The sequence below is a fragment of the Xyrauchen texanus genome, chromosome 31, assembly GCF_025860055.1.
Source record: "Xyrauchen texanus isolate HMW12.3.18 chromosome 31, RBS_HiC_50CHRs, whole genome shotgun sequence".
NCBI classification, from domain to species: Eukaryota; Metazoa; Chordata; class Actinopteri; order Cypriniformes; family Catostomidae; genus Xyrauchen; species Xyrauchen texanus.
Genome location: NC_068306.1, coordinates 3,526,250 through 3,539,879, shown reverse-complemented (window position 1 = coordinate 3,539,879; position 13,630 = coordinate 3,526,250). Strand labels below are relative to the sequence as shown.

Sequence of the window (13,630 nt, the reverse complement as noted above, 5' to 3'; positions counted from 1 at the left end):
TGGAATAAATATTCCAATAAATCTCCTCCCCAAAACAAGTACACATTTACGAAACGTCTGACTCTAAGCGATCAAGGTAATTATCAATTATTTAAATTGTAACTGTAGTGGAATACAGTTATTTTGCATTTTATATACGTAATCCCGTTACATGTATTCCGTAACTCCCCAACCCTGGGAGTGATTGACATTGTAAAGACACTGTTTGATGTGCAGAAAGCAGAATTCTGGCTCTAGAGGATTTTATTTTATTGTACGCATGAGTACAAGGTAATAAAAACAGGGCTTTTCTTAAAACATTTGGGGCTTAAGCCCAGTTTTTTCACAATGAATGCATGCATTCTTCGTTTGTTAAGTCTTTTTGGAGTCTCACCCATCCTCAGAATTTCCACAATGTATAAGTGCAATCATAATTTGAAGTCTGTTTGTGATTAAAGCACTGAATCCAGCATCATCTTCATATGTTGAAGTGCTTATGACAGACGTCACTGCATTCAGCTCACAGTGATTGGCTGCCACTTTGCATTTTCTGCCCAACATTTTGATGCTCTCAGCTTCTCCCCACGCTTGATCTGCTTCACTGTCAATCCCACAATCCATCTTGCGAATGTGGCGCCTGAATTTCGTGGGAAAAAATTTTAAACGCTTGTCACCTTCACTTACACTCCCTTGTGGAAACGAATGATGAAGCACAGAAACCTGTTTTGATCCCCTACATTAAATGCTGAAGTAACTCAAGGAAGAAATCCTAAACTTGCAGTGAGAATGTGCAGTTCATTTGCATAAAATGCCTTAAAAATTATGGGTTCATGATATGGTTGTATCACTGCCTTGCATACCCTTTAAAAATAATCGATTTTATGGGGATTATTTTGATAATTTAATATTTTTGCCTTTGCATTTAATCTAACACGAGTTCTCTTATATCTCTAATATAATATACACTCATTGAGCACTTTACTTGGAACACTATATTAATACTGGGTAGGGCCTCCATTTCCTCTCAAAGCATTCTCAATTCTTTGAGGCATGGATGCAACAAGATGTTGGAATCATTCCCTTGAGATTCTGGTCAATGTTGACATGATCACACAATTTCTGCAGATTTGTCAGCTACATGTTCATACTGGAAATCTCCTGTTCTACCACATCACAAAGGTGTATTGGATTCCAATCCGGTGACTGGGAAGGCCACTGAAGAAAAGTGAACTTATGGTCATGTTAATGACACCAGTTTGAGATGAATTTTGCTTTGTGACACGGTCCTGGAAATAGCCATAATAAAGGGTACATTGTGGCCATGAAGGGATGCCCATGGTCATCACAATACTCAAATAGGCTGTGGCATTCAAGAGATGATTGATTGGGCCCAAAGTGTTCCAAGAAAACATTCCCTGCATCATTACACCACCACCACAATCCTGAACTGTTGACACAAGGCAGGTTGGGTCCATGGATTCATGCTGTTAACGGCAAATTCAGACACTACCATCTGTATATGCTGACCATGCTATGTATTTCCTGTCTTCAACTGTCCAATTTTGGTGAATCTGTACCCACTGAAGCCTCAGTTTTCTGTTCTTGGCTGACAGAATTGGAACCCGATAGGATTTTCTGCTGTTTTAGCCCATCTGCCCCAAGGTCCATTCTGAATAAACTCTAGAGACTGTTGTGCATGAAATCTCAGGAAATACTAAAATCACTAAAACCATCCCATCTAGAACCAACAATCATGAAATCATGGAGATTCCCCCCATTCTGATGGTTGATATGAACATTAACCTCCAGATTTGTGACTTATGGTCTGGGTCCAGTCCGCTTGACAGCGAAGTGTCCCATCAGTTGAACCATACAGAACCGCTTGTTTTGAAGGGCCCTTCAAAGTAGCTAATTATGAGCCCTTCGGTTTGGAACAACCCTTCAACATGGCAGCCACAATCAAGTGTCATAGCAAAGGGTCTGAATACTTGTGTCAATGTGATATTTCAGTTTTTCCATTTTAATACATTTGCTTATCAAAGTTATCAAAAACTGGTTTTTGCTTTGTCATTATGGGGTACGGAGAGTTTTTTTCATTTAAAGCATTTTAGCACAAGGCTGCAACACAACAAAATCTGAAAAAGAGGTCTGAATATTTTCTGAATGCACAGTAGCTGATTACATCTGATTATAGCGCATTACGTCATAATGTTTCATAGGCAAATATATATATATATATAAGCAAAGTTTATAAAAAAAATAATCTGTTTAAATGCATCGGCATGAATGTGCTCACGGTGAACATTTGCGTCGCTTTCTATGGAAAACGGCCATTTGCTTCTCATTAACACGCCGCCTTTAGTGTGCAAATGTCTTTGCTACACAGCTTATTCAGAAGTAAATTAGATGTTATGTACTTTATATACACACACAAACATGTTTTCTTGAATAATACAAAGACGTTACATAAATGTTTGTGCACCTTTGATGATATTGCTCTATTTGGAGAAATTCCATCTTTGGTTTTATCTGAATTTCCAGCTATTTACTTGATATTGCTCGCTTTAACTACTTGGGCAATTCTTTTTTTTACATGTTTCTATAGAGTACTTGCTTCTTTGCAACTTTTTTCACATGAAGAGCAGTCATATTATTTCTCTTTAGTGTGGATTATCTCATGTATTTTCAAGCTTACTGACTGAGTGAATGTCTTTCCACAATGTGAGCACTTGTAAGGTTTTTCTCCAGTATGGATTCTGTCATGTATTTTCAAGCTTACTGACTGAGTGAAACTCTTTCCACAGTGTGAGCATTTGTATGGTTTTTCTCCACTATGAATTCTCTCATGAGTTTTCAAGCTTTGTGACTGAGTGAAACTTCTTCCACAGTGTGAGCATTTGTATGGTTTCTCTCCACTATGGATTCTCTCGTGTGTTTTCAGGTGATGCGACCGAGTGAAACTCTTTTCACAGTGTGAACACTTGTAACGTTTTTCTCCACTATGGATTCTCTTGTGTGTTTTCAGGTGTTCTGACCAAGTGAAGCTCATTTCACAATGTGAGCACTTGTAAGGTTTCTCTCCAGTATGTATCTTCTGGTGCTCTTTAAAATAGGACGGGCATGCAAAACTCTCTCCACAAAAAGAACACTTGTAAGGCTTCTCATTTGTGTGAGTTTTCAGGTGATGTTTTAGGCCTGAATCCAAAACAAATGCTTTACCACACTTATCACATTCAAATGGTCTTTCTCCAGAGTGAAAGTGGAGATGTTTTTTAAGAGTGGTTGCATCTGTGAAACATTTCCCACATTGATGGCATGAATAAGGTCTTTCTCCTGTGTGAAATCTCATGTGTACATCAAGGTTTCCTTTAATAGTGAAACTTTTTCCACACTGATGACACGTGTAAGGCCGCTCTCCAGTATGAACTCTCATGTGTCTATTAAGCTGGCTTTTAAATGTGAAACGTTTTCCACACTGAGAGCAGCTTAAAATAATTTTGGCTGCTTTTCTTTGATGTTTTTTTGGTGAGAAGTGCTTGTTAGTCTTTAAACCACTTAAAGATTTTTCTCCAGTTGTGAAATCATGATGTTTCTTATACTGAAGTTTCTCCTCCACTTCATTCAGCTCTTGTCTTTCTTCTTTCACTTTCATCAGCTCTATAATGAACACAATAAATGGACAAATAAATTCAAGAGGGGAAAATGTAAAAAGTAACTTGAACCCTATTTTAATAGCACAACACAACAAATGACCAGTATTTATTTGTGATTTTATTTCTTTGCAAAAGGTTTATTTATACCAGGAGTTCTCAAACTTAAGTCAGGCCCCCTCAGAAAGCCTCTACATTGAATGGCACCCCACCTCCCAAATAAAATGTGATTATTTTATCTCATATTTCGTAATGTTTTTCATAACGTGACTCTTCACGTTTTGCTTACTCTTATGCAGAATTGCCAAATTCCTGCTTCAATTCAAACCATTTTTATGTATCAAAAACATTCTCAGCAACAATTTTGTACTCTTTTGAATGCAAATTCAATGCTGACTCTGACAACTGCTGTTGTGCCAATTCTCAGACTGGTATGTCCCATTGGTGACTGTCAGTGTTGTGCCTCTGAGGTACAGTGAATTGTCAATTGGACTGCTGAACAGAAAGTCACTGGTTCAACCCTATCCTTGAGTGACTTAAATTTTTTTTAAAAAATTCTTTATCTCATTCGATCTCTATGTGTTCTTTGGGTTGTGCTTAGTGTTTAGCAGTGGCTGCCATGTTGGTGCTTGGCCCCCATTATGTTGCTTGCTGCTATATTTATTATTATTCCTCCAATGGGAGTCTATGGCAGCCCATATAACCGTACATAGAAAAATGGTTAAATATGGCACACTGATTGGGGTGGGCATGAATAGACCCCACACAAAAGGTATTCTAGCTCCTAAGGCTTTATGATTGCAATGCTATGTGTAGGCAACATTAGCTTAGCATGCTAATCTATGCATTTGTTAGGCTACGTGATAACAATGCCATCTGTATGAAACATGAACTAAGCATGTTAATATGTTAGCATTCTAATTGGTAAGCATGCTGACTGGCTAAACTTGCCATGTCTCTTTGGCCTTATTGAGATGTGTAAGCTGTTTGGGCCAGTGGTTAATGCCTTGGGCATTGGTTTAGAAGCTCAGATGGACCCTGGTTCAAATCCCACCTCAGCTAGTTTGAACGCTGTGTCTCTGTTATACCAGAGTTCATTGCTTTGAGCTTAATGTATGCCAAATGTGCTTGGCCCCATGATTGTTGCTTGCAGCTAAATTTGATTGTTTTTGCATACAATTAATTATATGCATCAAGGAACAAATGCAGTCAAATGTGACCTATCAGGATGAGCTTGCATTGTTCTGCAAGGGACAGTCTGAGACCGTCTTTGACCTGTGCACGATTGTGGTATATATTCTTCAGCGTTGTCAACTTTGAAAACCCTGCTTCACACAAATGTGGATGTGAAAGGCAGGAGCACTTTTATTGCTGCATCATACAGCTGAGGGTACTCGCCCATTGAATATTCTCTCATTATTTACTCAATCTCATGCCATCCCAGATGTGTATGTATGAAGAATATGAATCACCAAAAACACAAGAAGAATATGAAAGTTAAAGTGGTGGCTGACTGAGCAGGGACTTAAATATTGATCTGTTTCTCACCCATGCCCATCATATTGCTTCTGGGGACATTGATTAAAGCACTGGAGTCATATGCATTACTGCTATGCTGACTTGTGTGATTTTTGGAGCTTCAAACTTCCGGCACCAATTCACTTGCATTGTATGGACCAAAACAGCTGAGAGATTCTTCTAAAAATGTCTGTTTGTGTTCTGCTGATGAAAGAATGTTATACACATCTGGGATGGGATAAGGCTGAGTAAATGATGGGAGAATGTTTATTTGGGTGAACTATTCAAGTCAAATGGTTTTTATTGTCGTTTCAACCATATACAGTTAGTACAGTACACAGCGAAACAAGACAACGTTCCTCCAAGACCATGGGGCTACATAAAACAACATAGGACAAACCCAGAACCACATGAGACTACACAGACTAAATAACATACCTATATAAAGTGCATGTGCAAACATGTGCAAAAAGTATGGGACAGTACAATAAATTACTAACAATGAACAGGACAATAGACACAGAAAGGGACAGTGCAACGCCGACCAGTACACAGTAGTGCAAAAAGTTGACAGTTTCTAAATATGCCAAATGTAAACATAACATACTATGAGATAGTGTTCTATGCACATAGCTGTTATTGAGGTAGCAGGCAGTTATAAAGTGACAAAATTAAAGTGCAACTCAGGACACGTGTGTGTGTGTGTGTGTGTGTGTGTGTGTGTGTGTGTCAAACCAGTCTCTGAGTATTGAGGAGTCTGATGGTTTAAGGGAAGAACCTGTTACACAGTCTGGCCGTGAGGCCTGAATGCTTCGGTACCTCTTGCCAGACAGCAGGAGGGTGAAGAGTTTGTGTGAGGGGTGTGTGGGGTCGTCCACAATGCTGGTTGCTTTGCGGATGCAGTGTTTTTTGTAAATGTCTTTGATGGAGGGCAGAGAGACTCCGATGATCTTCTCAGCTGTCCTCACTATCCTCTGCAGGGCTTTGCGGTTCGAAACGGTGCAGGTCCCAAACCAGGCAGTGATGCAGCTGCTCAGGATGCTCCCAATAGTCCCTCTATAGAATGTAGTGAGGATGGGGGGTGGGAGATGCGTTTTCCTCAGCCTTCGAAGAAAGTAGTGACGCTGTAATAGAGCTGGTGTTGAGGGACCAGGTGAGGTTCTCCGCCAGGTGAACACCAAGGCATTGCTGCACAGTCTTGAGTCAGCAGAGTGAACAGCAGTGGACTGAGCACACAGCCCTGGGGGACCCCAGTGCTCATTGTGGTGGTGGTGGAGATGCTGTTCCCGATCTGGACTGACTGAGGTCTCCCAGTCAGGAAGTCCAGGATCCAGTTGCAGAGGGAGGTGTCCAGGCCCAGCAGGTTCAGCTTTCCAATCAGGTGCTGGAGAATGATTGTGTTGAATGCTGAGCTGAAATCTATGAACAGCATTCGAAAGTATGAGTCCTTTTTATCTAGGTGGGTGAGGACTAGATGGAGGGTGGTGGCGATGGCGTCATCTGTTGAACGGTTTGGACGATATGCGAACTGCAGTGGGTCTAGTGAGGGGGCAGCTGGGTCTTAATGTGCCTCGTGACGAGCCTCTCGAAGCACTTCATGATGATGGGTTTGAGTGCGACGGGACGGTAGTCGTTGAGGCAGGACACTAGACTTCTTTGGCATGGGGACGATGGTGGTGGCCTTGAAGCACGTTGGAACGACAGCGCTGCTCAGAGAGATGTTGAAGATTTCGGTAAGAACATTTGCCAGCTGGTCTGCACATCCTCTGAGCACTGCCAGGAATGTTGTCTGGTCCAGCAGCCTTCCGTGGGTTGACTCTACTTAGATTTGACCTCACATCAGCCGTGGTAAGACAGAGCACCTGGTCGTTGGGAGGAGGGGTGGTCTTCCTCGCCACCACATCGTTCTGCACTTCAAACCGAGCATAGAAGTCATTCAGCGCATCTGGAAGGGAGGCATCTTTGTCACAGGCAACTGATGTTGTCCTGTAGTTGGTGATGGCCTGGATGCCCTGCCACATGCGCCGCGTGTCACTGCTGTCCTGGAAGTGTCATTCCTTTAATGACACCCAAAACTAGGCAAGGGAGCATGAACTTAACAGATGTTTTAACCTGCAGTAACTCACTAATTCGAGAAGTTGTTCAAGCGATCAAGTAAATTACTTCAGAAATTATTAAATAAAACTTTAGTTAACCACACACAATGATAACAAATTTTTATTTAATAATTCAAATATTTTATATATATATATATATACACACACACACACACACACACATACACACACACACACACAGTAGATGCTTACATAATAGTAGAGAAAATTATTTATTTATGCTTGTATTTCTTTCATCACATTCCTAGTGGGACAGAAGTTTACATACAATTTTTTAGTATTTGGTAGAAGTTTAAGGTGTTTATACTTGCGCACTATCGTTTGTACAGATGAACTTGGTACCTTCAGGCATTTGGAAATTGTTTCCAAGGATGAACCAAACTTGTGGAGGTCAAAAATTATTTTCTGAGGTGTTGGCTGATTTCTTTTGATTTTCCCATGATGTGAAACAAAGAGGCCCTGAGTTTGAAGGTAGGCCTTAAAATACATCCACAGGTATACCTCCTATCAGAAGCTAATTGTCTAAAGGCTTGCCATCATTTTCTGGAATTTTCCAAGCTGCTTAAAGGCACAGTTAATATTGTGTATGTAAACTTCTGACCCACTGGAATTGTGATTAAAAAATATGAGTTTTAATTACTTCAACCTAAGTGTATGTAAACTTCTGTACATCAACTGTACCTGCTGGCCATGTCCATTGGAGGATGGAGACATACTCTGTGGTTCTGAGCTAAGATTCAAGAATTCTGGTTAAGAGTCCAGAATATTATCTGTGAGGCTCTAGGTACTAAAATTTCATTCTACTCTAGACTATGTATATTGGGTTAGCCAGAGGGAAACTGGCCCCCACAGTGAGTCTGGTTTCTCCCAAGGTTATTTTTCTCCATTAATCTACATCTTATGGAGTTTTGTGTTCCTTGCCATAGTCGCCTTCAGCTTGCTCACTGGGGTTATTAATACAATTATCAATTAATTATTTTTAAACACTATTAAAAATCATATTTTATCTAAGTTACACAATGAAGATTAATCGACTTTATAGACATTACAGTTTTATCGTCTGTTAATGCTGATATTCTGTAAAGCTGCTTTGAAACGATGTGTGTTGTGAAAGGCGCTATACAAATAAAACTGACTTGACTTGGGTGATGGGGCGGTTATTAAAGTAGTTGATAAATATACAAAAAGATGGGTGCTAACTAGTGTAATGATTGGCAGACTGATAATTCTTAGGAGGATAGAAGTCAAAAGATGCTGCATCATTTCAAGAATGGTTCAATGAATTGGGAAGGGTGGCAGCATTTGAAAAGATGTCATATAAACAGCTTGGCAGATTAGATTAGATGCATATGGTAAGAAATGGAAAAATAGTTTTGTAGGCTATGTTAAGTTAATCAGTGGAGTGGTGGTGGCGTAGTGGACTAAAGCACATAACTGGTAATCAGAAGGTCGCTGGTTCGATCCCCACAGTCACCACAATGGGCTATATGCACGGTTACTTCCTGGTTTAGATAAGCCAGCTCAGGCATTTCCGGTCAACTGTCATTCCTGAAGATGTTCTATACGCGCTGCCTGCAGGATCTACCTCGAGTCAACACAAATGATGATTTACACCGCCTGATTCATTCAAATTCAAAGACTTCATCAAGCAAACGTAAAAAGGGATGTATTATATCCAGCTATATCCATGACTACGAAGGTAAGTTAGCAAAAGTACACTATAATTATTTCGTTTTTAAGCTAGCTATAGACAGCTAACTTAGCTAACGTTATCGAACGTAAGTTAGCTACTGTTAAGTTGAAAGACCAACGATAGCTTAATGTTAGCATTGGTAAACAGAATATAACCGCTAAGTTGGCAGCATTTAGATATATAGATCTGTTAATACGTTCTGCTTACTGGGAATTCCATGTGCCAGTATAAAATAGGCTGAAAAATAGATAGTGACTGTAATGCTATTTGGACCTACAGCCTACTGTTGCACCAACAGAACCGTGCACCAACTAGGGGCTACACTGTGTTTCATAAAGTATTTTACTCAACAGCACATAGTACACTCTGTTTATTGTGTAGTAGACATCGTGGACACAGGTAGAAATTCCCAGAGAGTAGAGGCAGGTAGGTTGCCAGCATTTGACATTGTGCACCGTGAGCATGTTTAAAACGCATACTTAGCTACACTGTGACTCCATGTAGTTCTGTTATTAAATATGTATTTCAGTAATCTCAGCCACTCTCAATACAATTATTTACCTGAATCTCAAAACACATGAGATACAGTATCAATTGATAATTATTTATTTTTATTTTTTTTACAGGTTGTTCTCAAAGACTCTAAACCCATTGAGCTGTTGACCTGTCATTGCTCATGTGTGGCAGGGCTTGCACTATGCAATCATGTTGCAGATTTGCTCTACCAGACCTCACATTACAGCCAGCAGGGAGTAACGGCTGTCCCCCTACTCACAGCTGCACAGGGTCTGAGCTACAGTGGCACAAACCTAGAACCCAGGTGATGTTTTCAACATTATCTGTCTCACTTCTTCCTGGTTATGTCACATAAATCGCATCAACTTTCAAGGCTCCATGCAGCATCCTTCCTTCTGAAAATATGACCATATGAGCTAAACATTTTTTACACAAAGTAAATAAGTTCTTGTACAAATTTCTTGACCGGGCTTTAAGCCTGGTCCAACAAATGAGATGGTGGTGTTGTCAGCTAGGCCAAAGAGAGAAGATTGGCTGAAGTGATCAGGTAATCTGTAGTAACGGGCAGTATGTCTGCTACATGAATTAAAATATGTACTGGATATGTAAAATTGTACTTGGTATTTTTAGACTAGTCTTGATTAGACTTAAGATGAACCTCTAATTGAACTGAATGTCTATACAGAGACACACACACACACACACACACACACACACACACACACACACACACACACACACACAACATCTCTGTAGCATAGAGCTACACAACACTGAAGTAGAATTTGACATGAAAAGCATTAATTTATGATAATAACAAACAGTACATACATGCTTGTCTAACTGTTCAGTTGTGTATATTTTCAGGAGTAACTTGTACAACGGGCCTGTGACCGACCTGTGACCTTCCAGACATGTCAGTTCTGCGTGTGAATGAGATTTACCGAGGAATGCCAAGGGAAACTGCTCCACCCACAACAACAATGGGAATAGCATTTATTAAATGGTTTATTCAAAGAATATTCAGAGATGGGAGAGTCATAAAAACAATCAAACAAAAGGTTGATTACTTTTACCTACCTATGCTTTTGGCTTGTCAGTTTCCATGGTTAACTTTCAATCAGTTTTTTTTACAAAGTTCAAATAGTTTGGTTTTCATTACATTTCTTAGCAGTTTTCATGTGCTCACTATTGTCATCTGCCACAAATATATTCTAATAGAACAGAATTCTAGTATACAATGTATACAAATTATGTTATGTAGTTGAACATGTCATCATTAATTTATTAAATTACATATTTTCCTATAAATGTTATTTATGTGAGTGTTTGAGGTTATATATCATTAGTACCTAAAATAGTATTGTTTAAATGCTGTTTGTAATGGCCACAATAAAATACACAATGCTTTGGGGAGCCCTTTAAAAAAGGCAGTTACAAACAAATGTAGGTTTATTCACTGAAAGCATGAAACTGAAAATGAGGGGAAAATACAGATCCCTGTATGATGATGTAGAGATGTAAATCCATTCTTTATCATTGAACAAAAGCAGTAGCTAACAACAGTAAAATAGTATCAATACTAAACAGAACTAAGCACTGGTCTTGATGCATACATTTAGACCCAGCAATTTAAAGCAAAAAGCTCTGGTAATTTAACAGAAGGCATGCAACTACATAGAGCTGGTTAATGTTACCAAACATATTTAGGGGGATAACCATGTCAAAGAATTTGTGTTCCTTTAAACGCTGAATAAGGCTCATCATGCACTCTCAGATATGCAATAGTCTGGGTCTCCCTGACCTCGTGTGCAGGCATCTGAAATCTCCCAGAAAGAAATGCAGGCCTGTACACTTTACAGGGCACACAGTCATCCTTAAGAAAGCCCAGGGGCTGAAAATTTCATCAAAATGTTGGGGGACAATAAACATAACGATTCTCAAGAGCAATTTTTGAAGGGGACACCAAGGGATTTTTTGTTGTTGCCACGTTTGCATTTGTATTATTTTATTTCTTAAACAATTATTTTAAAAATATATCATATTATTTTCAATACACATATTTTAATTATATTTTAGTGATGTAAGTATTCCTGACTCTTCAAAGATCTGCTTGTCACTTACTGAGCCAGCAAAGAGGGGAGAAACAAAGGTTATAGCACCATGGGGGGCCGTTGTTGGTCGCCGGAGGGGTAAGTTTGAAAACTAATAGCCGAATTGAATTTAGCTGAGGATGAACAATGAGGGACGCAACAGTGCCCAGCTGAAGTCCACTCAAAATGCTGAAATTTAAACGTCTTTTTCATTTCGTTCACTTATTTTTGTAATCGATTTAAACAAGTGAATAACTGTGTGCAAAAAAAAAGATTGATATCGCCTTACAGGCTATATTTACACTGTCTATCATAAAATGTAATATGCCGCTACAGCAAGTGACGTTTCACCGGAAGTTTTTGAGCTGGCTTATATTATTCCGGAAGTTGTCATTAACGTTCCATGCATATAGCCCATTGTGTCCTTGAGCAAGGCACTTAATCCAGGTTGCTCGGGGGGGATTGTCCCTGTAATAAGTGCACTGCAAGTCGCTTTGTATAAAAGCGTCTGCCAAATGCATAAATGTAAATGTAATCAAATCTTTGTTGCAGTGTTTAATGGGCTAAGACTACACTCTCTCACCTTTATTTTCACCTTGATCCATCTTTAACTCACAAAAACAAACTTTATTAATAGAGCTGCGTATCGCCGATTTACTTCACAATAAGATACACACGTGACACATAGGTTTCATATGATCTCATGTTACGCTTAAATAAGATCAAACGACAATTCGACAACGAACATTTTTGACAGCAATTTGTTATTGTTGACCCTTTCAGCAAAGGAGGACCCTGAGCGTGAGACACGAGTCATGCTCCAAAGTTCCCTTGGACTACATAAAGCGATAATACATGTTAATGGATAAATTGAATGTACACAAAGACAATGTAAAATGAAAGAGATGCGGTGAAGGAGGGATGCCAGAAGAATTGTCACTGGAGATCTGTATGTGAGTCTTTATATCCTCTAGTGATTATTGCGACATTAGATGAACCTGCTCCTCCCGAAATTACATTTAGAACTCAAATATAGTCAATAATTGTCCGTACTTTATACCTAATGACATTTCTATGACTGGAATCAGTGATTCTGTCCATATTTTCCTCATCGTTGAAATCAAAGGGCCCTTCAGGTGGTAACGACCCGAACGATCCAGAGGTATATGGCCGCCTCACTCTCTACGCTACTACCTTCGGGTGTGAATTCATTTTCCATAAAATCATCTCAAATGTTTTTGTAGTCATAACAGCAATACAATAATGTTTTGCAATGTATCATCATCCAATCCTTATACTTAATATAGGTAAAAATGTTAAGATTTGTAGTGCTGTTAAACTATTTAATTGGAGCAAAGCAGAAATGGCCGCATATAAGCAGAGAATGTACGTGAGAGGGTTGATGAACTACAGCTATACATTTGAATGTGTAAATAAGACTTTTCTTTATACTACTTAAGACTGACTACATTGTTCTGGAAAAAGAAGGTGTCTGACCAGCAATTATGATTGTTTTGATGACGAGATAAAGTGAACAAATTAGTGTAGTATACAAGGTTTTACCAGGTCATTTTATTCGCTGGTCAACCAGCACCTTCTAAAATTGGCCAACGAGCTATGACATTCACATTTCCTGCTCTAGTGTGTTGATGTGTTTACTATCAACGTGTAGTGAAAGGATTTTAGTGCTGATTTCTGACAAGTGAAATTGATCCCTTTAAGGCCATAGTTAAAAAATAATTCACTACAGAACTGTTTTGATGTACCTTCTTAAAGGAGGAAACATACCTGAAGAAATGAAATCTTCATCTCTCTGTTGTTCCTCTGTTGTGATTTCTTCTTTTATCTCCTCCTGCTTCACTTCAATCTTCACTGGTGTCTGCAGCATCTGCTGTTCTCCAGCGTTACAGACAGAAGTCAGAGACTCTGTGGAGGTTTGATCACCCTGATTACTGTCACACACACTCTCCTGAGCATCAGTAGAACAGAGTAAAGTGAGCTGTGAGTCCTGTGTGTCTCTGGATCTCTGTTCAGAGAGTTTGTCCAGCAGCTGCTGTGGTGTGG

The 13,630-nt window shown here is 39.4% G+C and overlaps 1 pseudogene; it reads right to left on the bottom strand.

The window, feature by feature from the left end:
- The window catches only part of LOC127625049 (zinc finger protein 208-like), a 632,925-nt pseudogene that overhangs the window by 618,623 nt on the left and 672 nt on the right, over positions 1 to 13,630 (bottom strand).